Source organism: Periplaneta americana, chromosome 8 (genome assembly GCF_040183065.1).
Source record: "Periplaneta americana isolate PAMFEO1 chromosome 8, P.americana_PAMFEO1_priV1, whole genome shotgun sequence".
Taxonomy (NCBI): Eukaryota; Metazoa; Arthropoda; class Insecta; order Blattodea; family Blattidae; genus Periplaneta; species Periplaneta americana.
Window position 1 is genome coordinate 73,411,088 of NC_091124.1, and position 27,963 is coordinate 73,439,050.

Consider the following 27,963-nt stretch of genomic DNA (forward strand, 5'->3'; position numbering starts at 1 on the left):
AAACAAGCCATGTCATGGAAGTCAATTATCGGATCACAACTTAAAATGTGCTGTCACATTATGCACTATACAAACAATAGTTCCAATCGTTGAGAAATTGCTGAGGAAAAAGAGAATTAAACAAATCCCGAAAAATCAGTGCTAATGCCAGTGTTGATTGGACTGAATGGAGTTAAATTTCTGCATTATTATTCCTAGGATTTTTATGTGTTTTGTTCAACATTTTCCTTAACAGAAGCAGTTTACACATTTACAGTAATTGTCATGCATTACCCGAATAATTAACATGAAATGTGTATTACATTTCTAAAAGTAATTATAAATTTATCAACTTCTAACTTTGTTGAAAATAGGCTACAATGTTTTTTTTTTTTTTTTTTTCAAATTGCTTAAGATAGTTCATTTAGTTATTTCTATTCAGCCCGTATCTTTTTTCCATCAGAAAACAATCATAAACCTATGCAGTAAATTCATATTGTGGTCCCGCCGCTGAACGTCTTACCTGCCCTGTTACGACTTCCCGCTGGCGAGCGGGCAAGGCTTGATGACGACACAGTGCTCTGAGTTGGGGACCAATGCTCTATACTGTGATAATCACAACAAAACCGGCATAAGTAACATTACGAGTTTTGCTGCACATCGGCCAGTTTTTTCTTCCGTGACTGTACATATCTGTTACGATGAGACACTTGCCCTAAAGTGAGGTATTTAAATCGTCTGTTAGTCAGCATGGAAAGCCAAGTCACAAATTCAGGTTTTTTCTCTCAATTGAGGGACAGACTAGTCATGAACAATGCTATTTCTTCTCTTAACTCAAAGAAATGCCTTTTATGTAGGCAAATTTTCGTTATGATGCACTCGCCTGACAACTAGAGACCTGCAAAACAGCGCTCTCAACCGGTTTAGATTCGACCGGTCGGAGCTACAACCGACTGGGATGAACATCGGACCGGATACTCGGTTGTCGATCGGTTACGCCTGATGTATTGCAGAGTAGACAGAACTTCAGGCGCACTTACATGAAACTAACGTTTTTCGAGTACACAACCAGAGTAACAAGGAAATTTACGTTATCTTATTGAAAAAAAAAAGTGTTTGCAAGTACTCTTACAGTTCATTCGACACTATAACACATATAGTACGTCCGCTCAAATGAGAGCCACTTGGTACGTGCGATTGACACACCTACCGCTGGGAGCAAGTAGCCTAGCGACTCCGAGCAGGTTCCATGTAAACAAAGCTGCGTTGCCATCTCTCCCTTCTGAAGAGTGAAGTGAACCTTCGTGTGCGTCTTGTAAACACAGAACTAAAGCACGAACACCTCCTATTGAGAATCCGTTGAGTCACTATTTAAATCAATTACACAAGATTCCCAGCTAGCTTCTAAGGAGCGATAATCACTTTCTTTTCTCTTTACATGTTCGATATACTTCACCCAATGCTTTTATTATTAATGTCATCCATCACATTTACTATTAAATGTCGCCATTTAGTAGGATTTTGCTAATCAACATGTTATGTCTTGTCACCCATATGTATTCTCCAATTAGTATATTAACTGAATAATATATCTCAAGTAAATTAATCGTCCAATTCGTCTCGGGCAATTTAGGTCTTATAAATTGTGTGTGTGTGTGTATTCCCCTTATGTTATGTAACTGATTTTGATTATGTGTAATTTTCTACTTTATTTTTTATATATTATGTAACTGATCTTGACTATTTGTAATTTCATATTATGTAACTGATCTTGTCTATTGTAATTTCCTACTATATTTTATGTAATTTCTAAGGTATTTTCTTTTGTGTTGTTTTGTAATCAAATTTTGTATCTCATGTATATTATTGAAACCTGGTTGAGTGGAAGAGAAGGCCTCATGGCCTTAATTCTGCCAGGCAAAATAAACCTACTACTACTACTACTACTACTACTACTACTACTACCACCACTACTACCACCACTACCACCACCACGACCACGACGACCACCACCACCACCACCACTACCACCACTACTACCAACACTACTACCACCACTACCACCACTACTACCACTGCTACTACCACTACTACTACCACTACTACTACCACCACCACCACTACCACCACTAATACTACCACAACTACTACTACCACTACTACCACCACCACTACCACCACCACTACCACGACCACCACCACTACCACCACCACTACCACCACCACCACCACCACTACCACCACTACTACCACCACTACCACCACCACTACCACCACCACCACTACCACCACCACTACCACCACCACTACCACCACCACCACCACTACCAACACTACCACCACTACCACCACCACTACCACTACTACTACCACCACCACCACGACCACCACCACCACCACTACCACCACTACTACCACCACCACCACTACCACTACCACTACCACTACTACTACTACTACTACTTGAACAGATTTGTTTCCCAATCCATTTTCTGACCGGACATTTCTCTTCAGTTCCGACCAAACGAATTCTATGGCATTGAGACAACAATAGTATGAGGGGCAGTCGTAGTACAACATGGCCGTTTTCGATGATAGTTCGTCAATTACGTACATCTTTTTTCTGCAATGGCTACGTTTTATCTCTTGTAGCAGACGTAACTTTATTGTTGGGACTGGCGTGGGCATAGGGATGTTATTTTCACGATTTAATGACATCTATTGTTTATGTAGTGGTAGGCATAGGATTCACAATACGGGAATGGTATGGGGCATTATCCATAATGATGACGACGGTTCTTCCAGTCGTTTTAGCAAACATTCCCCAAATCATTCTTCAAATATTTTAGAAATCATAGTCTCACGATAATCAGCCGGGACATCACACATACTTTGGTGGGTAATGTATAATGCTCCTGGAATGAAACTATTTCTCCCCCCCCCGCATGTAAAATTATCATTCGTTGTCTTTTACCTGAAGAAAAATTGTCATCACATTAACTTGACCCATCTGACCAACGACACTTTACTCCGTAATGGGTATCATACCATGTTTCGTCTAAGTATACTTCTTCATAACCTAGAGTCCACGGCAATTCGGAAGGCGGGTTGTCTGCTAGCGTTTGCGTCGAGAGAGAGAGATAGAGAGAGCAAGGCAGCGTACAACATTGCCACATCGTACTTTACGCACGTGCAATACAAATAGCGCAGGAGAGAATTTAAATTATCAAAAGACAACAATGACCTTAGCCGTTGATTACTGTAAGCATGACACCAAACAAAACCTCTTTCCTTAACTAACAATATTCTTTGCACGTTTCTCAATCCCACACCACATGCTTCTGCAGTCGTTTCTTGCACGTTGCCAACGTTGCTGCCAGCATCAAGATGGCCGGCAGCGTTCTGCTCGTTAACGTTTTTATAATAATTATACACCTTAAACACTATTTTCCGCGCCTGCTTGTGTAATACTTGTGTTTTTACAGTCTCTTCTTCCATTTATTTACCTTACATACACATAGTAAATGTTAGTTTTACTTATTCAATGTACTGAAACACTCGCACGTGAACAAACGAATTCAGGAAGTGCTTGTTATAGACTGATTCTGATTGGTTCTCCTGTTCAAGCTTGTGACGTCACATGCCATACAGGCTACGGCGCATCTAGTGGCCACCCGCCTTCCGAATTGCCGTCTAGTCTAGTTGTCGAAAATACTCTATATTCCGTAAATACGAGGAACGCCACATCCGTATTCGTAATGATTCCATTGCTGCTGGTTGAGATCCATGAATTTTATATTTAAACCCCATTGAATATAAGAGTTCCATTAAAGTAGTTCTTGATACAGAAACTCATATTGGGTGCCTTGTGTTTTATTACGCATTGCATTGAAAAGTTTATTTGACGTTGGAGCTATTTTATTTTTTATTTATATTATATGGAAGACAAAAGCCACAATATACATTTACGTTTTCTGCCTTGTTCTGAGCTAACTGCATTACTTGCGTGATCGTCTGAAACAAAATACTATATGAACTTGTTCTCGGAGCACCGACTTAGATCTGTCAACAGCGCCGTGTGCTTCAAGACAAACACCTGACGCCTCCCGCTCAAGGTAGGTGCAAGTGGCTCTCATTTGAGCGGATGTACTATATATTTTATTTATTATTCTGAACTTGCAGTAACTTTATAAGTATCGTTTATATTTTAAACTTTTAGGGCCGTATTCATAGACATTTTTATCGCGGGTTTCCGGTGGATGATCAGCGTTTTTCGTATTCATAAACTAGTGTTAGCGATAGGATATCATTTGAATTCTGTACTAGTAACCAGTGGATAGCCGGGGCTAGCTTAGTACGCTCGTAGCGCGTGCTACGAAATGTCTATGAATAGCACCCATAGAGTTTTACTAATGAAAGTTGCTTATAGATATGTTAAACAATGATATAGTTTTTCACAGAACAAGACGTGCACAAGCCATGTATATTTTTCTTACCAATAAACGCTATATAGCTGGCGTTTTTCTATACCAATGTTAAACAGTATACGTCATAACTTCATCATTTGATTACGTCGTAACTCTTTCTCGTCACATAGGCCTATTGACTGAATCTTGTTCGATTTGTATAACCCAATAATCGATATTACATAAGTTCATGTATGATCGCGAATTATTTAGAACACAAATCTCACACAGAAAGAAATGGTAAGTTGGAAGAAAATAGGATCTCCAAAAAACACCAGGTACATTTCATCATACAATAACTCTTTAACATTTTCTCAGTAGGCTATACAAACAGAGTAATAATATTGAAGGATATTTATTTTGTTTAATTGCAAAAATATGTTTGCTTCAAATAGGAATACAAATAATTTGACACTTTTATACGTTTATTTTTGTATTTCGAACTTGCAGTAATTTGACTAGTAACAAATAAATGAACAATTGGACACAGTGACATCGAAGGAAATAGACATAATGTATAATGTGAAATATCATAATGTAAACATATTCAAAAATATGATTACAATTCGTTATGAAACAAAATAGGAAATAAGTACATACAGTCCATTATGACGTTTGTACTTTAAACTAAAAAAAAAGTATAGGCCTACCTCTAAAACAATAGTTGCATGCTTTTTAATTATTCTAAGCAGTTGCAATATTATTTATTAAGAAATCAATTTATAAAATAAACAGTACTGTTACTTTCAACAATACGATTACTTTGGTTCCCAATGGTTGTTGTTCTGTACAAAATAAGTATAATTTACACATTTCTAAACTACGAATAACAAAAGAATAGCAAGTTTTAGAAGCAAATCATTCTGTACAGAAAAGATCTACTTCAGAGAAAACAAGTGTCATTCAAAGAAATATTTTATTACACGCGTGCTAACATTAAATGTTTGATATTCACAATTATTATTAGGGCCTATTATCATAAACTACATGATCAGAGTTGACTTCTTGTGTTTTACTAGTCTAAAGTTACGCTCGCTGAAAACACTTATTCATGGAATGGCCAATATTCGTTTCACAAGTGTTGCTAGAGAGGCTAAATAAATCCAAAATAGAATTACAATTAATCACAAAACATAAAATTAAATAATTATTAACTCTAAATGCATTCCTCCAAAACATTAGCTATTCATATACAGGATAGAAGTAAAATAACCCTGCAGATTGTACGGGGCGATAAGGTTCACTTAAATGACTGGAAAACCTATATTACGTTTTGCGATTAAATGCACGGTTATTAGAAAATTGAGTTGGAAGTTTCAGCAGTCCGGAAACATCGCCGCTAGTTGCACACTGCTTTTTCTTCTTGTAATACAAATGTATTTTTTTATTTTATTGGGTTATTTTACGACACTGTATCAACATCTAGGTTATTTAGCATCTGAATGAAATGAAGGTGATAATGCCGGTAAAATGAGTCCGGGGTCCAGCACCGAAAGTTACCCAGCATTTGCTCGGATTGGGTTGAGGGAAAACCCCGGAAGAAACCTCAACCAGGTAACTTTCCCCGACCGGGATTCGAACCCGGGCCACCTGGTTTCGCGGCCAGATGCGCTGACCGTCATTCACAGGTGTGGACAATACAGATGTAAGACGTCAACGAACTCAGGTCTGTCGCCCTAGGTCAAGCATGTCAAAGTGGGCCATAGATAGTAATTGTCATAGCTGTGGTTCGACTTTTCTACAGTGGCGAGATGATTGACAACTAACTGAGAGTTCGATTGCTCGAAAATTAGTTGCTAGACTCTAGTCACAGTAAACATATTAAAAGCATAGGTTGTAGTAGGTTTCAGAAGATATAAAGTTATTTTTGTTTTAGTTTTACTCTTGATTGTGTTTACTGTTGTTTAAGTGTGTCATTATTGTACTATTATAATTCAGTTTTCTAGAGTAAGCAAAAATTACAACCTTGGTAATTTGTGGATACCGAAAGTTTTTTTCTGCAATTTACGCTTTACAACTTCTGTAGTTCCACGCTGCATGCTGTTTGTTCCTCTTGATGATCCGCAGTTATAATATCTGGATGGTACACTGTGATCTTCATTTTATACGCCAGAGCCGTCCACCCACAGAGAGATCGAATCAACTCGAATACTCGTTAAACCGAATACTGATGCAGCACGCAAGCAGATGTACATCGCATACTGCCTATAACGCCAGGCTTTCAGTAGCGCTATATAAGTTTCCTCGGTTTTGAACCGGTTTGGCAGAACTCTACTGACAATACACGAAATGGAGGATGTACTCTTCCTCCACAAACGTCACATCGTCTGAAACTGCCTCTGCTGGTCTATCCCCTCATCGAATTCTAGTTAACTTTATTATTGACAGTGCCTTTAATTGACTATAATCTCTCTTCACAACAAACCTTGTCTAACCTTGTTGCTAACAATGGCGCTAATTCTCAGTAAGTTAAGAAAGGATAAGAGACGTAGAGAGAAAAACCAAATTTCTCCTTGTGAGGATGGTAAACGTTGTTCATATATGCTGGCGACATTGTGTGCTTAATTATCATTATAACGGCACGGCTGAAAGTTGCCAACTTACTCTCACCTACTCTATTTAACGGATATCGCTGGTATACAAAGACTAAAATCACGCTGACGCAAATAGTTAATGCTGGAGAATGACTGTCTTTAAAAATTCAGTAGATTCTCCCTCTACTGACCTTCTGTGATATTGGAACTGATTCAATTACTTTTCTATAACCATAGCTCTTTACAAGAACCAGAAAATATCGCCCTACTCAACGGATAAAATAGTGTACATACCTAGAACCTTACGAGAATTGAAGAATGGAAGTGTTTGTCCTCTTGGATGAAGCCACTGATTCCAGGCTGAACGGTTTCCAAGGCTGGATGTTCCCGCATCTCCGGCTGCACAGCTGGCTGATTACACTGAGATGGCGTCCTCACATAAGTTGTAAATGTTCTATACTATTCAATAGCTATACAAGAAACAACGTTAGCAACACTTACGTTAACATATGGAAATACATATGAATAGACACATAACCAATTTTTTGGCATTATTTGACGAAGTACGGATATGATTTGTTAGCATACGAACAAGTTTTGACTAAGATGTAAATCGTAATTTTAACAATAAAGCTAGCTCAATAAGTCCATAATGTAGCAGGTGTGTTATATCAATTATAAAATTAAGATATGCAGTATACAAGTTAAACAATAGTTACTACTTCATTCCTTAAGAAAAACCGTGATAAAAATAAAATATCATAATATTATCGAATGTACCTGCAATAAAGAACAGCTATCGATTACCCTAACTGGAAAATCTAGTAACAAAGACGAAGAAACACCATGATCAATCTATACGGTGCAAACAAACTTCGAAGACACATGTTCAGTATCGCTCATCAAGTTACTAAGGAAGGTCCTGCAGAGAGTCGAAAGGTAAAATTATGAGAGCCACCGAACTCATTGCATACGCAGTGAGCTCTATACTAAACTGGAGACACAACTCAATGCTTTAAAGGCGTGACACGTGTGCTGTGCGCCTGAGCGTATTGCTATCTCTTTCTATTAAAGTGTTGTCCTTGTCTTTCTTACAGTAAATGCTCTCGTACACTACATCAGCTCGTCGTAAGCTTTGAAATTATTTGCGGAACTCCAAACTGTCGACTTTTCTATATTGTTTCAATGCAAAAAAATTAACATGATTTATAATGAAGTACAGTGCCTATGAAACCTAGCGATCCCCAGTTCAACTCCCGGAGAACATTCAAGAAATTGTACAAGTTTCCTCCTTACTGAAATTTTCTTCTGCAAGTGAACAGGGAACTTAGATATTCATGGAACAGTTTCTGGTTTGAGTAATTGAGGACCGTTTTTGCAAAACTTGCTAACTGTAAAAACTAAATTTTATAGGAAACACAAAAAACTGAAATAACTCCAAGTTTTGCTATAGCTCTCACATAGCAGAAAGCAAGTTTTGAAAAAACGATCACACTTTGACACACTACTGTGAAGGAAATAATAAGATTTTCCTAAGAAGCCTTTAGCATCATGTAGAGGCCTGTCTTATGTTAACTAATCCACCAAAATCTCAATTTTGAAAATTGTCCAGTTAGCAAGTTTAGCAAAAACGGTCCTCAATTATACTTGCGCTGTAGAACAAACTTTGATAAAGTTTATTTGAGAAATGACTGCTATATGCAACTGTGTTTAGAAGGCGACCAGTTTTTCTCCCTATTGCTTGGATTCATTGTTTTGGGATTTAAGCTCGAGAATACGAAAATTTTATAAAAATTGAAATATACATATTAATAATTATAATGGTCGAGATTATTTAAACAAACGATGACTACCTTAGGCCTACAGTAACACTTCGATTTACTTACGTTTTTTCTTAACAAAAGCAGAATAAACTTCCCTATGAAACTGGACACCACATCTCATTCATTGTTCTTCTGAACAACCAAACGCTACAAAAATTTTCGCCATTTTTATTATTTTTATTGAGCATATAGAACAGGAACCTCACGAAAGACTGATTGATACACACTGATTATAAAGAAAGAGCAATACTCTCCCCAACATGAAATCGCTGCGATTCTACAGTCACGCTTTCAGACAGGAAGCAGCACTGCGGTGGTGTATCCAGTTTACTATAGAGCTCACTGCGCATACGCGGTTGCAAAGCTGCTTACCGGCTGGGAGGAGCCCGCCTACATCAAGGTGGTTATACCCAGTGTTGCCAGATTTGAGGATATTTCTTCAAATTAGGGAAGTGTTGTGAAAAAGAGGGAAATTTTGGGAAATATGAAGAAAATACCAGACTTTTGAGTAGTTTTTGGCTTTCATTTAAATCTGTGGAAGAAATGTGCAACAAAAACTGAACACAATACATTTTCGAACTTTGATATACGCTACACGTATTGTAAATACCCATAGCTACTCCTAATCGCCATAGTTTACCTGACATTCGCCTTACGGTTGGGAAAAAATTCGGGGGGGGGAGCTATTCAGATAATCAGCGGAAGCGGGAATCAAACCCACGTCGTAGCGCAACTTCGGATCGTGAAGCAAGCTACTCAGCCGACCGAGCTATGCCGGTGGCTCACTAGGTCTATCTAAATGATGTAGGCCTATAGTAACGGAAACTGTATTTTCCTTACACTTGTTCTGATGTGTAAAAAATAGTACGTTTTAAATATTTATCTGAAAAGAAGATGTATTTCTATAATTTTGAAGAATATAATAAAATGAAATTTGGGGCTAAGAGGGATGAAGTTACAGGTGAATGGAGAAAGTTACACAACACAGAACTGCATGCATTGTATTCTTCACCTGACATAATTAGGAACATTAAATCCAGATGTTTGAGATGGGCAGGGCATGTAGCACGTATAGGCGAATCCAGAAATGCATATAGAGTGTTAGTTGAGAGGCCGGAGGGAAAAACATTTTAGGGATTCGAAGATGTAGGTGGGAAGATAATATTAAAATGGATTTGAGGGAGGTTGGATATAATAGAGAATGGATTAATCTTACTCAGGATAGGGACCAATGGCGGGCGTATGTGAGGGCGGCAATGAACCTCCGGGTTCCTTAAAAGCCAGTAAGTATAGTAGGCCTATAGTAAGTAATATAAAATGAAAGTTTCGACTGTAGTTGCTGCCTTTAATCGGCATTGTCCTTCTACATTCCTTTCCTATAGGCTAATTCCAAAATAACTTAACCATAAAACGTTGAATAAAGTTGACTGTCCGTTTCCCCCACATTAATTTTAAAATGTTAGATTAGTTTGCACTTATTAGTCACAATTTGAAGTTTAAATACATTACAAAACAGAATTTAAGTAATATGGAAGTTTTACTGGTACTGTGGTGGACAAAACAGCAGTTTTACGTCTGATCAGAACACCTTTTTTCTACTTGTTACTTGGCATTTTCTCCATTAATCGAAAATTCGCATAAATGTTGAGGCAATTTGGGGGAGTTTTTGCCTGTTAGTTGAGGACATTTGGGGAAATGTGGGCTTTGTGTCTGGCAACACTGGTTGCAGCCAGCAGAAGGAAGGCCTGCAAGTCCCCCGGCTGGCAGACTGGCCGGCCTCACGGTCGCCCAGCCGAAGACCTGCGTCATGGTCGTTTGTCCAGCGGGGTGACTGAAGCTGCCCGGTAGCCCTGCTGGACGACCAGCTAGACGTTCGGTGTCCCTCTGGATGACGATCGCCCAGCTGAAGACCTGCATCATGGTCGGTTGTCCGGCTGCGTCACTGGAGCTGCTCCGTCGCTCTGCTGGACGACCAGCTAGACGCTCGGGTGTCCCGCTGGAAGACCGGCGACTGACCAGTAACCTCCTGGAAGACAGACAGGCAGGCAGCCGGTTGCCCGACCACCAATCGTACTGGCTGACGTCTCAATGCGAAATCGCACGAGTAACCACCGACGTTCAGGACTGAAAAGAAGAAACTATGGAAATTAATTTTAAATCTCGAAACTACGCAATACTTTGTTAAGCTATTTTTACCATTTGGAATTTTGCCACAGAAATATTCTTCCGAACTCAGTTACATCTCACATTTACAGTAGGCCTACGTTAATCTTTATGTTTTGCTTGAGGCGATGCGCTACTGAAATGTCTAAAATCCACATTTTTTTAGCTATAAAGTTGAAAATTTTACTGAATATGCATATTAATATCGTAACCACACATTGTAAATTTCAGTCTTTTTCTCATAAACACTTCTTTCTTTTTTATTTTCTTAGTGAAAATAGTATTTCTATAAACCAATTATTACCTTTTTAATCTATTTTTTTCACTGCATATTGTCCAGTGGAGCATTAGTACTGCCCTACTCTAATTTGTTATTTTGTAAAAAAAAATGTAATTTCTTCAATATTGAAACATTAATACAAATAATACTAATTTACGTTATAATTCTCTAGCAATAAAACTATGCTGAATACAGCCAATCAAATCAAATGTTGCTTTTCACAACAGAAATATTAATGAATAGGTATGCCAGGTTTCATCAGTGTAGCTTCAACCACTGGCAAATAAAATTAATACTTGTAGTTGAAAACGTAGAAAATAAATTTTTTGAGATAATTAAATTTAAAATTTTGGTTACACATAAATCGTTCATTAACACAACTTCTACCAAATTAATTTATAGATTTAATATATCGATAGTAAGCCATAAAATATCACGACAATACCCCTCATGAAACCGTACTGTACATTTTTAGTGCGAGAATAAAAAAAAATTAAAATTGGTAAAATATCGAATATTTCCAGTAGGACATCGCCATAATGCTACACTAATGTTTCATTTATTATAAATCTAATTCTATTTCGGATTACTAAGTTTGTAATAATTTTGATTACTTCTGTGACATATTTTCTGCTCTTCCTGCTTATACTGTAAGTTGTAAGCAACGTTTTGTTGTGCATTATATATTTTTATATCAACCTTCCTTTTTACTTTTGAAAGAAAGAAATCCGAAATTGGGCATTTCTTTGGCCATAGTTCAACTTTCCGAAATGCAATGATTTGATTATTATCGGTGTATAGACGTCGCTGAACAATTGTATACCAGCAATGCAGATACATTGAAGGAGTATATGTCAGTATTGTTTCAAATGATACAGTAGGCCTACTTACTGTAAAATAAGTCTTTTAAAGTTGATGTAAGATTTTTGTCCATTAATTATGTTGTTTTGGTTTGTATATAATAAGAACAATATATTAAGGTAATTGTGAGTGTTGAAGGCTGGTATATGTGAATATTTTATGCATCACGTTCTTAAGTGTTTGATACACTTTGGAAGATAAAATACGAAGGAAACTACAAAATATCTTCTTCTTATTCTTCTACTGTTCAGGGATTAGGCATTCCTGTCTTTCCATTACGCTTTGTTGTTTTGCACGTATTTAGTCCCCGAAAATGTATCAATGATTTACTTTTATTTTTGTAATACTTATAAGAAAGTCTGTCTCCTTCTCTCTTTTCGTCTTTCTTGATACATTCATCAGTGACCGCTTCTCTTTTCAGAGAATCCTGCCAATGTTTATGTACAAACGTATCCGTTTACAAGGGAACCTATCACAACATCAGGTTAAAAGCCTCTTAAAAATGTTTAAGGTTAAATGTCGTAATGAAAAATAACCTTTGGAAACAATAATGCACGAGATAAAAAGATAGATTACATTCTTCTACTGTACTAATGCACTAACTACCTTTCTCCGAGTTAATAACGCAAATTTGGTGTATCACTATACGTTATTGTGTAAGCAGATTGGCAAATTTTAATTGTAAATTTCAAATTAAATAAATAGGTGTCTACTCTGAATTCCATTTTGAAATTGCTGTAAATAATAATTCATAGTGATGAAAAATATTGAATGCTGTATTTGGTGAACAAGCATAGTTAATGATTGCCACGTCTAGCTCGATGCCTGGCCAGGTCGTGATGAAATTTCTGGCGGTCAAACTAGATTTTGCAGAGAGTTTCTCTCGGATTTTCCCGTTCCACCAACACTTTCTATCTGTCCTTCATTTCATCTACCGTCCGCAGTAGTAAAAATATGTTGGGGCGAACGCTTTGGGGTAGGACTCGATGCCGAAATAGGAAGGGCTAGTAGCCCCGGACACTGTGCGGCTTATCAAGCATATTCATCAGAGGCTGAGGTAGGAAAACTCAACTGTCAGTCGACGATGACAGGAAGGGCTTGGGGCTCCGGGACCCTGGGGCTCATCAGGCTACTCGCCCCCGAAACAGGACCAAAGGCTGAGACAGAACGGGCTGTTCTGTCTCAGCCTTTGGTCACGAATTCCACCTAGGATATCTGTCGGAATTAGACAATCATCGCATAGATAGGGCGCAAAATGCCCCAAAACAATGCCTAAATGTACCCAGCCTCGTCATACAAGCGATCCAACCAGCTAGACATTACCTACTATACAAAAACGCAAATTTCCAAGAGGTGTTTCGACCCGATGAGTATCAGAAGGTTCCCATGTTGACTAGCAGTTCCTATATCCTTTGATAAAGCTGCCCGTAATCTGTAGTCGAATTGCATATGTGTAGGCCTACCATTTGTGATGCATTTGCGTTACAGCCAAATTTTAAATATCCGACTTCAGTCCGTAGGAGGTGGAATTCTGCAGTGCTTGGGAAAAGTGGCATAAGTCAGTTTCTTCAAACTTTTTAAATAATTTATTGACAACTTACGGAACATCTGCTCGCTTGTGAAAAGAGACATATGTATTTCTCCCATTACAATAATTCATGCAGAAGAAAACCAAATCGACATAAACCGTGTGCAGACAGTTTTTTTCCTTCTGTAAAATTAACATTTTTTACTTTTGTCACTTTTCGCGACCAATAGAGAATTAAAATATGAATTCATGAAACATTCTTTTTTAACACCTCAACAGATTACCGTAAATGCATTCACATCGTGGCTCTTATAAAATAACCTGACAAAATGATTATATGCATATATTCAGCTCCCTAGAATTCTTCCTCTACAACATGAAGTGTTATACAATGAATAATCTCGTTATCATTATGATTATTATTACTACTAATATTAGACTAATGTTATTACCTGAGGAGCGATACTGAACGTGCTGGCCTACTTCAGCTAATTCTGAGTACACAGCTATCATCCACTGCAAAACTGCACGCTGATCTATGTGTTGAAACCTTAATAACTTGCCAACAGAATGAAGAAAGTATGCAGTAGGAATATTTACATTTTTTGCTTATGTATACTAATCTAACTGTATTAATATTAAACATTCAATTACTTAACCACACTTGTTTGTATGCTAGCAAATCACATCTGTATGATATAAAATTATTTTTATAACATTTATATATTCACTCTTTCTAAATGTTGTCATAATTCAAACTAAATATATTTGAATAGTGTGCCTCGTAAACTTAGACAGTGGTTTGGACTACTGCTCATGTGGATCCATTACTATCATTATAACTTCTCATTTCATCCACCTCACAGTTGTCATCTCACATTTAACGAACATAACCATTAACTATTAAAAATGTAATGTTGTTGAAAAAATAGGCGGTTTAAATAAACTTTTGCGTTGAACATACATTAAAGTTTTCAGAATTCCTTAAAATTGTTGGGAAACAAAGAAAAGCCAAACCTACAGCTATGACCATCTCAGACGCTGTAGTTCACCAACTCCGACAACGGCCAAAAACGATACAGTTTTTTGGATTTGTAAATTGCAAAAATAGAAAAAATATAATTCACATTTTTCACACAGAGCTCATTGCAGACCGGATGTAGATATTCGTAAGAAATTATTGTATGTACTTTTTATACATATATAGGTGATTCCATCGCTAATGGATCCGTTAGGGACGAAAGATATTTTTAATTTTCCTTCGTTCAAAGTTATTCTTCAAGTCCTTTTGTTAGAAGGATGTGCAATATATGTGATATTACCCAAAAGTGTTAATGTTTAGGCACAAACTCAGTAACATTGTTTATCTGATGTGAATCTTCTATATATTCTTTCCACGCCAGACGGGGGAGAAAATATGTACTTAAATAATTGCAATTTTAACATGCCACTATAGAGACATGATGTGATTACTATGAAAGTTACGTAATTAATTTGTAACAATTTCGTACATTACACTTCACTCCATACTGGATAATTAGCAAAGCATCTTTAGCATAACTTATAGTTTGTGGCTTGTGGCCATCTTAAATCCCGACCTCCATTGCTCTGAGGATAAGCCCTTAAAGTATTTGTCAATCATGGCCTACTGTTATAAATAAAAAAATTAGCAATAGATATTTCAGTTAGAACAACCCCATAAAATACCGATGCAATTAAATAATTAAAATGCCATAATTTGATCCAGGGAGCATCCTATCCAGTGGAAGGATAATTCATTGAACATGTCTCTTAATTGCACTTGTAGTGAAACAAACTAAAATATTGTCATTTTTGTCCATGTGGAATATATTTCAGAACAAGTATAATTCCTGTAACAAATGTCTTAATTGCTATTGTATCCAAATAATTAAAGTACGATCATTTGGTCAAAGGAGTAAGGATAATTCATTTAATACGTTTCTGAATTAGTCTTGAATGTATTCTTTAATAATAAATCACTTCAAACCAATGTGAATATAGCGTGGATTATGTACGAAAAAAATGTTTTGTGTTGGCCCCGTTGTGCATCAATGTTTACGAAAACTAAATAAAGTAAATTAATAACACATAAATATTATTTTAAGAAATGCTCAAACAAATATGTAGCTAATGAAAAACATATACCTTAATGGAATAATTAATACGTATTTTCCGCGGTGCACCAAGTGAAGGTTATAATTAATATTGAAGTGAAGCAACAGGAACGATTGTCCCTAAGAAACATACTAAAATACCACTTACCTGAAGCACATTTCGTTTCACTGAAATTCCACTTAAATCAGAAGCATATGGACGTGGATATTCAGCTTGGAAAGTCGATGAACTACTAACTCGAGTGTAGGTGCGCCAATATTTTTAATGCGAGAAATAAATCACTGAAATAAAAGGCTGTCCAAAACTGGATGAAATAAGAAGCGACAGTAGACCTACTAGTAATTAGTTTAAATAAAACCTTATTCAATGTATTTTCAATTGGGATATGTCATTTCAAAACCTTCTAAGAAAAATATCTTTGGGACATCAAAACAATTACAATTGAATTCTAAAGGAGATTATTGGCGCAAAATGGCTTTCTTTTCATAATTTTCATTTATTTTCAAAGAAAGTAGATGAAGAAATACAAAATAATACATACGTGCCTACTAATACACCATACTTGAGAGCATACATCTGAATATATCGATTATGATGTCTTACTTTGTAGCGAAATAGGCCTACAATTCTTTTTCTTTTTTCTTTTAAATGAGATACTACTAAACGTGAGATAACACATGAGTTGATATATTATTATTATTATTATTATTATTATTATTATAAAGTAACAATTCTGAACTTGTAAGCAAGGAATTAATGGGAAACCTCAAAACTTAGTGAAATACATTTCAAATTTAATAAATGTCGAACTCTACCAACTACGACAAAAGTAGATTACAAACTGCAGAGAAATAACAAAAATAATTATATATATTTTAAAAATCTAATAAAAAGTAATACTGATTTATTAAAAGGAAGTTTGGATTGTAAGAAAAGAAACGTTATAAATCTGGAAGCAACGCACGTTATTTTACGGCTCAGCGTTGGGTCAAAAATGAAACGTTACACGAAAAATATTAAAGCTTTTAAAAACAGAATCCTGAAATAATTCGACATTTTTTGGAATCTAAACTCGTGACTAAAATTGTTATTGTAATAGCAAAATAGAGACAGTTACAAACAATCTGGATATGGGTAGTCTGAACAACATGCGAGTTTTTAAGGATTAGAGCTTAAGAACTAGAACAATTCCATATTCAATCATGTTGTGATCATTGATATTGACGATAAATCAACGTATCATAATATGTTTTTAATACATATTGTCTTGCCTTCTTTAGAGCGTTCCCTTCTTCAACCACTGCTCTTCTTTCTTCTTTCTTACAACTCTCTGAATGTCTTACCGTTGCATCTCCATGTTATCTATGTATCCGTAATAGTCATGTACCACTGACAAAGAATTAATTATCCTTCGTGCTTTGGTGAGAAAATAATTTGCCTCGTTCTTCGTGTTAATTTTTAGTTCTGTTGAATCCATGGAAACGCAACCTACAAAGCAATCAGTATCATAGCAATATATCACAGCTCTAACAATGCTCCAACAACGTGATTTTAAAAATATATTTTTAATTATTTTCTTACACTATAGCACGACCGAGCCCCTCATCTATACTAATAATAAATCTGTAGCCGAAATTTTTTCTGGTAATTTTCGACTTTCCAAAAATAATTCGTGTTAACATGTATAATTAACCATCCTGAAACCGAAAATCGCTTTTTTTATTTTTGTTTGTATGTCTGTCTGTCTAGATGTTTGTTACCTTTTCACGCGATAATGACTGAACCGATTTATTTGAAAATTGGAATATAAATTAAGTTCGTTGTAACTTAAATTTTAGGCTATATGTCATTCAAAATACTCTATTTAAAAGGAGGGTTATAAGGAGGCCTGAATTAAATAAATCGAAATATCTCGCTTATTATTGATTTTTATGAAAAATATTCCATAAGAAAAGTTTCTTTAAAAACGATTTCCAAAACATTTTATTCTGTTCAAAATTTTTATAGGACTGATATTACTATGATGTACCGAATGTACCGATACTTCATTGAATTAAATTAGCTCATAAATTAAGTTAGTACTTTACCTTATAGGTTTATCTAAATTTAAATAAATGTGTAGTGAAGAATATTGCTGGAGAACCTTTTAAGTGTAGTGTAAATATTTGTAATTTAAATTTATGTATTGTATTGATTAAGGCTGGTTGAGTGGAAGAGAAGGCCTTATGGCCTTAACTCTGCCAGCGAAAATAGAACATTATTATTATTATTATTATTATTATTATTATCATTATTATTATTATTATTATTATTATTATTATTATTATTATTATTATTAAGGACATAATATTTCCGTGCAGGAATTCTACATTACCATATGGCGAGATAATATGTTTTAAAATAACAATGCTTTTTATATCATGGCCACGTCACATTAATATACGAGTAATAAAGATAAAACAAATGACTCTGCAATTATTTAATGTGGCCTTGGAGTCCTTGGACAACAATCAGATTAATATAGGATGATACGATATGTGTTTATAATACTGTATACTAAATATTATTATAATATTATAAAGACAGAATGTTTGTGTGTTTGCATGAGGCAATCTCAAGAACCTATTTAATAGTGCACAATACTCCATATTGAATAATTAACAAACCAACATCTTTAGCATGACTTGTGGTTTGTAGGCCATCTCAAACCCCAAACTCCACCCCTCTGAGCGCGAGATCTTATATACTTGGTCAGTTATGGTCGAATATTACAATAAAAACAATTAACAACATAGGTATCTCAGTCACAACGTCATACAATACCAGATGAAATTATAAAGTAATTACATAATTAAAATAGGACTATTTGGTCTAAGGAGCATTCATTTTCGTTGCAAGAATAATTCGTTTAACATGTTTGTAAATTAGTTTTGAGTACGTTGCGCTGCTGGAAAAGTTTTTCTTCCTGAGATTTAAGAACCTTCACAATCATTTAAAAACTTAGGTAGGTATTTATAGTAGTACATCCGTTATCAACACACGTTTTAAATAATATAGGGCAGTACAACACCTTATTTCAAATGGTATCGTTTGGTGACAAGGCCTTCTTCCAGCTGAGAGTAAATACCTTCAGTTCTTACAATTATATTCTATTTCAGACGCTGTTAGGTCTAACATTATACCAAGCTTAAAAGTAGAATTAATCGAAAAACTCCAGAATCTATTGCATGGTAATAACAGTTACATTCATAGTTTCTAAATACAACTTTGAAAGTAATTCAGGAGCAAACGATTTATAATTGATAATAAATTAATTAGTCACTAACCATAACGAAGCTGTATTTGAAAATATAGGGTAATTCCGGGGGAGATAGCCATGCGGGTGAGACGACCAACCGCTCTTATTTTTATTGTAATCATCCGTTTCGAATGAAAATCGGTTTGCTGCCAGATGTTAATTAAACGAAGTGATTGTTGCACCTGCGAAAACGTAAGGTTATTATTTCCGCGTTTTGTAGCCGTTCGTTAGTTTGTGAGCAAGCAATAAGTTTTCACCTTCTGAAATAACAATAAAGAAATACTGCATTTTGTGAGGATATTTGCTGGAAACATTATTAAAGAGGTAAGGCATCTTTAAACATTCCATCTTAACTGCATTTCTTCTCTTCACTGTTGCCAGTTTTTATTACGCGGTATGGCCATCTCTCCCGTAAAAAAAGGAGAGATGGCCAGCATTTTTCCGGGATAGATGGCCTACAATTGAGGAATATTATTATGTTAAAGGTATCGTTATTTCTAGATTCCGATAAAATATAAAGCAAAGCCCGGCAGCAACCGCGTCTTTGGAATGAAGATGACTTACACCATGCTTTTGAAGTCATTAAATATGGCACTTCTGTACGTCAAGCCTTCATTACATTTCATATTCCAATAAAAGCCCTGGAAAGTAGAGTTAAAACAGACAATTCTACAAAGGGTGCAATGGGACCAAGTGACACATAGGCAATGACAATGGATGTAGGTTTGTTCGCCATATTAAATATGCAGGAACATGGATTTTCCCTTACAGGGACCGATGTCTATAGTCTCGCTTACATTTTTGCTGAATAACTTGTCAATATTCTCTGACTGGCTGACAAGCAAGCATTCTGATGGGAGCAGATAAAAAAGTTATATTTTTTCACCATGTTAATAACGTCAAAAGAAGTGCTTATACAAATTTTGGCCACTTGACCGCAATTACGAGGGCCGTAAAAAAAAGTTCTCCAGGGGTCGTTAACAGAAAGAAAACACAATTTAATTCAAAAAATTTAATGGCACAGACACAGAAATTGTTGAGCTATTTTTTTCAACACGTTCCACACCGGAATGAGACATCTGTCATATCATGGCATCGGTAGAGAGGTGCAGGCGGCTGTCCAACGCTGGTTTCGATCCCAGGAAGCTGACTTCTACGACACAATGGTACAAAAATTGATCCCATGGTATGACAAATGTCTCAATTCCAGTGGGAGATACGTTGACAATTAGCGCAACAATTGCTGTATCTGTTTCAATAAATATTTCCATGTAATTGTGTTTTTTTCTGTAAACGGCCCCAGGGAAAATCACTTTCTGGATGGCTGGTAATTACGGTCGAGTGGCCAAAATTTGTATAAGCACTTCTTTTGACATTATTAATATGGCGGAAGAAAAAAATAACTTTTTTATCTGCTCCCATCAGAATGTTTGCTTGTGAGACAACACTTCCTATCCCGGAAACCAACTGGAAAAGATACTGTTACTTTGACCTTTCAGGATTTTGTTTCATTAACATGTTCATAAGGTCCCGCGTCGTGGCCTAAGACATCCTGCCTAGGACTCGCGTTACGGAATTCGCGCTGGTTCGAGTCCTCATGGGGGAAGAAATTATCTCATAAAATTTGAGCCAGTGTATGGGACCGGTGCCCACCCAGCATCGTGATGCACTTGGGTAACTACGATAGGTAGCGAAATCCGGTTAAGAAAGCCTGCTGTAACTGCTGGGGGATCATCGGGCTAATCACACGATACCGCCATTTGGTTGGATGATCGTCCACCTCTGCTTCGACATGTGAACGTGAGGCCAGCAGCCGACTGGTCGATCATGGTCCTTCATGGGCTGTCGTGCCTCGGATTATTATTATAATGTGTTCATAAGCGTTTCAATTTATTTCTGTGTTGTTTTAAGGAAAATTCACTAAAAGAGGAAAAAAACAAAAAATAAAGTTGTTGAAAAATTTCAAACAATCATAATTATGCACTTTGACACTATATTTATGTGACCAGTGCATATAACCTAATTGTTTTACAAAAAATTGTTACGAATTTACTTAAAAATAATGGTGGCCATCTATTCCTATATCCTATGGCCGTCTCTCCCATATATGTTGGGTGAGATGGCCAGTGGCCTATTATATTTCAAACGTATTTTTTTATTACATCAGTGAATTCTATGCGCCCTGAGGCACTGTAGTGGAGAAATATAACCTAGAAGGAACGTATTTGATTTGTTTCGTATTTCTTTTCAAATCGGTTACCCTGTTCTAAGTGATTTAAAAAACTATGGCCATCTAACCCGGAATTACCCTAACAGATTTGAATCAATGATATTTATTTATAACAAGTGCAGCGAAGCGCGCGGATACGACTAGTTTATAAATAAATACTTATCTAGTATAAGTTAGTTCTGGATAAATTCGTACCATACCCCATTTTACTCAAACATTTCTGCTCCACAATCACTTTATCCACCAGAAATAATGAAATAATTTCTGCGAGTCGAACTTTATCGCCTCACTTGAGAAGTCGTGAACTAACTGGGCGGAAGCTGTAGCTAAGATTCGAGATGGTACAGAATTCTGTTGTAGTCAATGCTTACACAGTCTTTAGGTACGGAATGATATTGCTAGGAACATATAACACAGCAGTACTGTGCCTGGGGCCCATTACGCTGTTCTACGTGTCCAGAAGCAATAAAGAACAATAAAATTGCGTGGCAGTTTTAATAAACTTGTCATGTTCGTCACGACCCCGCAATCCATTGCGCTGCCGGTTAGGGAAATTAAAACGCTAAATAGACGTATTAACGCTTTGGATTTTCTTGAACGAGCTAGACACGTTGTTCACAAAGTCATTTCTCGATGAGGAGAGAGGCGTTTAGATAATTATTTAATAACCCAGGATTAATAAATTGAAGTTCATAATTAACACAATATTATGGTCCACAATCGTGTTGACGTATTATCACTAGAGCCCTAATAGACTAAATGCAATTCTATTCCAGTTATAATACGTAGTGTTAATTATAAAGTAATAAGCCAACATTCTCATGGGGGCGGACAAAAAAGTTATTTTTTTTTCTTCCACCCTGTTAATAATGCCAAAACAAGTGTTTATACAAATTTTGACAACTCGAGCGCATTTACGAGAGCTGCCTAGGAAGTAAATTTTCCTGGAGTTGTTTACAGAAAGAAAACAAAATTTAATGGAAAGATTTATTGTAACAGACACAACAATTGTTGGGCTATTTTTCAACATATTTCCCACCGAAATTGAGACATTTTTCATACCGTGGGATCAACTTTTGTATCCCTGTGTAGTAGAAGTCTGCCGCCTGGGATCGGAACCAGTGTGTGACAGTCATCTGCACCTCTGTGTTGATCCCACTGTTTAACAAATGTCTCAGTTTCGGTGTGGAATATTTTAAAAATATTTCAACAATATTGCTATATGTCTTCCAATAAACCTTTCCATGAAATTGTGTGTTCGTTATGTTACTTTCTAGACGGGCCTTGTAATTACGCTCGAGTGGCCAAAATTTGTATACGCATTTGTTTTGACATTATTAACATGGTGGTAGAAACCAAATTGATTTTTTTATCTGCCCCATGAAAATGTTTGCTTGTCAGCGATACGAGACAAGTAAGTAGACAGGGGAACAGATAGACAAGTAGGTAGGAAATAAATTAATGGAGGGAAGAGTTCATGGATACATACAGTATAGGCAGTTAGTGGTCAAGCGGACCATTTTTTGTTAATGTCACGGCATATCCAATTGCTTAGTCTCTTAAACTGAGACAACACATTCTGCCCGTGGTTTTCCATGGTTTTACTAAGGCCCTAATACAAATATCTGGATGAGCCCTTAAGGAAATGGACCAAGAACCTATAAAGGCCTAAATACACAGAAGATGACTTGTCTGTCACCTTTCGCCACACTTCAACTGTCGTGTGACTCCTAACGCACATGACGCTATTCAAAAATCGTTTCCAGAAATCGGAAACAACTATCCATAGTTATTGCTCTTTCCAGTTGGATATCATTACCGGTTCCTTATGTTGTTGTTATTTAGTAAACTGTTCGATGACGGGTATGAACCTCGTAAGTGGTACCAAGAAGACACCACTTATGAGGCAACTAGGCCAGGAGATAATGGGGTAGGGTGGCCAGTTCCTTTCCCCCTCCATTGTATACATCGCTGACTAGCTACATATTACATTAGTCAGACTTGAGATGCATACAAACAATTGTTGTTCCTCTGACACATATCGTCAAGTGAGATGTACTGCCCGATAATAGATGTACATATCAGACAGAACCTCAGAGGATGGTTCCTTATGTAATAAAAAAAATAAATAAGCGGCAAAAAAGGGCAACAGAAGTCATGCTTTTAAGAACTTGGAATATTACACATGGAGACCACATACGTAATGATATTTAAATAGTAATATGCGTTAGAAGAGCGGTATGTTGAAGTTTTCATGTTCGAGGAAAAGTTTGAAAAAGCGAAATGTAGTTGAGCTTTTTTAATTTCCGAGAATTGAAAGAAAACATACCGCTCGTGTATCGTACATTATTTTGTGCGAAGATAGTTTATTACATACCTGAAAGAGGAATTTCTAATTAGTTGCAATGAAATATCCATCTTGGTTTCTATTCAATGACGGCAAATTTGCAAAACAAAAATATCTATCTTCAACATTGTTGCTTTAAAATGTTTTCTGTGTTTACTATATTCCAGCAGGCCGTGATATACGTCTGTCTTCCCCCCCCCCCCAGTCAATGATGAGTCTGGAATCTTGTTGATTTTTTCACGGCTTCCTTAATGTTACTTGCATCACGAATGCAGTAACTTTAGTGGAGTTGTAGAGTTTACTTAACTTTTGCAAATATTTAAAAACAATAATTAACAGTGCAATTTAGGTGAAATTGCAGTGGTAAGTTTCCAATTTATAATTATTACTATATTGAACGTCTCTAAAAATAATATGTTAAAAGCCTAGAGCAGTAAAATCAATATGTCACTTAAGCGGTAAGAAGAGGGAAATTGTTATGTGTTAGGTTGGGAATACTGAATGTGTAATTTTAGACTTTCCGCGGATTGGTTTTGTGCGGAAGCCAAGCAAATACGCACGATCTCGCACAAAATAATTTTTCACCTGCAGTACAAAATAAAATGTGAAATATTAATTGGCTTCATCATTTTAACAAGATGAAGTAGAATATATTTTTACGGATAATGATTAACTATACGCCCCAGAAAGTGTGAAAAGACCAGTTTTAATTTTGGAGATGGGAATGATTAATACAGGCTAGTATGAGGCTCGATAATGGTAAATTTCTGTAATACACAACAGTTAAACAATAATAATCAAATCTACTCTTTTGTTTCAGGTTGACATCATAATGGGGAACCTCTATCGAAACAAGGTAGGGTATTGTTTCTTCATGTATATACAATTTGTCACACTCTCTAAACTCTAAACGAGTTCTACGTTGGGAATACATTTTAACGTGACGATATTTGAAATATGAAAGTTTTATTAAATTATTATGCAAATATTTTTGCGCAATAATTGTGATGGAGAGGCAGCACAGCTGCACGAGCGTGCAGGCGAGAGTTATTTGCTGTTGAAACTGAAGCCATTAGTCCATGTTTATGTAGGCAGCTCTACGGCGACAAATGGAGCGTGGCGTGTGCTATAACAGCCAGCCGAATGGATGCTGAAAAAATCTTCACTTCCTCAGTTTAACGTCCCGTAAGTCCCTGACATTAAGAAAAGGGAAATTCAAGACGGTGAATGTCGAGAAATGATGTTTATTTTGTTAAAAAATGGCAATTGTGTGTATGTTTTCATGTTTGTTTATTTATTTACTTACTCATTTGCTTATATAGAGCGTTTCAAAAGTCCGGCGACATAGACAAACTTCGTTATTAGTACAAAGAGCAAAATATAGAAAGAGGGGAATATGTAGTTTTCAATATAATATGCTTGAATTTTCAACGTAGAGTACACCGTTGAGGCTGTACAATAGCACCATATACCCGCCAATTCCAGTGTTGTCAAATTAATGGCCCGTTCCGGTAGTTCTAGTGGACTTTACGTACGGTACGTATTATTTAACGAAGAAAACAGTCTAAATGCAGTTATTAGCTATTATTAAAATTTATCATAGTGCAAAAAAAAAATCTTTATATTTATGCCATTCAACGGAATTTAATTTCGGAAAACGTATTAGTGTCTTTCACGTGTTAAATTTTATATTCCCTTGTTAACATGTTTCGGCCTGCTATTGGCCATCTTCAGTACTGGTTGTTGCTGGTCTTGGTGCCTTTTGTTTTGTTTCCTGTGGGGATGTGTTTGTGTAGTGTAATGTGGAGTCAAAGAGTGTGTGTGTTCTGAAATTGAGTTGTGTGTTGAGAATTTCATATGGACGTGTTTTTTTTTTGTGTTTGTATATTTCGTATTTTTCTAGTGTGTTTAGTTTCTGGCTTTTTGTTTGGATGTGTAGAATTTCCATGTCTGTGTTGATGTCTCTGTACGTGTGGTTAGCATTTGTGATGTGTTCTGCATGTGTGGAAGTGTTTTGTAATTTTGTTATGACTGTGATGTGTTCTTTGTAACGTGTAATCAAGATTTATAATGAATTTCATTCTTACCTGACGGTTTTGCCTGAACTTGTATTGACAACACTGCTAATCATTCTCATTTCGTGATTTTCCCAGTACACTGTGGTGATTGCGATAGCGTAAATCTCCACTTTAGGAAAACATGTGGCAACAGGGCATTTCCCGTTCGCATTGATGCTCGTATGCAGCCGAATTTTTTAGTCGCGCTGTATATATGTTTGTTCGTTTGTTTGTTTGTTAAATCTGGCACACATAAGATCAGCAGGCCTGTTCTTACTCCCACCCAGACTCTAATCTTATAGGTAGATAAGCCAATAGGAATAAAAAGCATTACTAGCTTTGTAAAATATCAGAGAACGTAAAAATAGAAAATATTAACACTTGTATAATATTAAATATTGTATGTCAGACTTCCTCTTTGACAAAAAAGAGTAGACATCACGTCTGAGTGAGCACGTGAGTGATGGATGTGGCATTTCCGTGCCTCATATATATTCAATCATAATTAACTACAGGCTGAAGTTGTATGCGGAAATGAAAGGGATGTTTTATTATTTTCCGGAACTAACAGAAAAAAGTGTGGAAATGTTACCACTCCGCACCCACTACACTTCAATTACAATCTGTCACAAAACATGAAACATTACTCGGAGTGGGCAAGGATGGTTTACCACCCGGTGTGGCATGCACCAATATGGTAATTAGGCCATGCCGCATGAGTCACACAAAAGTGATTAATAATCTTACATCGTCATGAGAAATATAAGTACACATTTCCACGGTAGATAGGCTATCTCCGAAAAGAAGAGTCCTCTTGAAGACCTAAATACTCATAGAAGAGTTATAGTTTAACCATAACCGAATTCTTCCGTCTACAATTGTGAGAGATTTCTGTATAATATGACAAGTATTGTTGATTGGTGCAGTAATGGATCCTTCCGAAAGATTTGTTTCAATTTCTGTGTGAAATTCTTTGCTATTAGGTAACTTCCGAACCGATATCACAACATTGTTTAACAGAATATTGTATCCATGTATTTCAAATTTCAATTGCAGGTGTCCTTTTATATCTCTGCTGGTGGGTGACTGGTAAATTTCAAGTGGTTTTTCTTTGCCGTGCATTAAAAAGCATTGCAAACTTCTGTCATTTTTCCCCTCACCGCAAACTGTGACGTTTCACAGAGGCAGAGATATAATGGAAGACCTGTATAAAGTTTATATTGTTTATTTTATAATTTTTAAATCCGATATTCTTAAGGTATTTTAAACCATCTTTCCGTGCTAGATATTGATCTATTATGCGTATGGCGTCGCCATTCCGAGTGGGGGTGAGAAAAGAGAGCTCTATTTGTGTGGATATACTGCCGCATTATACCAGAGGAATAAGCTCCGTCAGTTCTTCAAATATCGTCAATTCCAGGAACTACTTCTGTAAAGCAAAAAAAATTCATCAACCGTGCCTCTCCAAATGGCATCTTTCCATGGTCGTCATCGTTAGATAGAGGTAAATTGTTATGCTGGTCATCTCCAACTGCTATTAATTAAGCTTCTATTCCACTCTATTCCCTGCATTTTATGAAGTTGTCATGTAAAAGAAGGAAAGGTCCAAACTATAAAAGTTGAAGTAAACTTTGCAAAGTAGAGGAAAACTGGAGAATTCTTAGAAAAAAAAAAAAAAACCTTTTGCTCCTACCTTCTACGCCATGAGTGCCTTGGCCATACTCGGCCTCTTCTAGCGAATTTTTCTTTCCATTTTCTCCGGGAGATTTGAATAATGTTCTCCGGTTATTGTTCTCGCCTTTTTTAGAGAATTAATCGTGATTATCTCCTTAGAATCCAAGAGCACGGACGCCATGACATTCTTAGCCGATTGAACAACTATTTTGTGTCTGGTATATGTAGTAGTGAATCAAGATTCCATCAGTAGTCATAAACTGCCTAACAAATCGTGCATATTTTTTCGAATTGAGCCAGACAATCTCTCAAAATTTGACATCGGACGTGCTTTTTTTATTCCGGTGTTAACGAACGCGGAACCCACCTCGTGGAGACCTTGAACATGCCCAAGACAATGACTGAAATGTGGCGCACCTGTTCAGTCTAAATACGCATAACCTCGCTTATTTCCCACATTTTCAGTGGACGATCATTCAACACGATATCGTTGATTTATTCTACAATTTCTTTACTTGTTGCTGTCACTGCGGGAATCGTCTTCCACACTTTCTAGACCATATTTAAATAGTGCAGCCCATTTTTTC

At 36.4% G+C, this 27,963-nt stretch overlaps 1 long non-coding RNA gene across 1 annotated transcript in view; it reads left to right on the top strand.

The window, feature by feature from the left end:
* LOC138704815 (uncharacterized) overlaps positions 1-27,963 on the top strand; it is a 938,645-nt gene that overhangs the window by 552,458 nt on the left and 358,224 nt on the right. The window contains exon 4 of the long non-coding RNA XR_011333439.1: positions 24,466-24,501. This is a non-coding gene — a long non-coding RNA (uncharacterized lncRNA). The remainder of the gene's footprint in view (positions 1-24,465; positions 24,502-27,963) is intronic.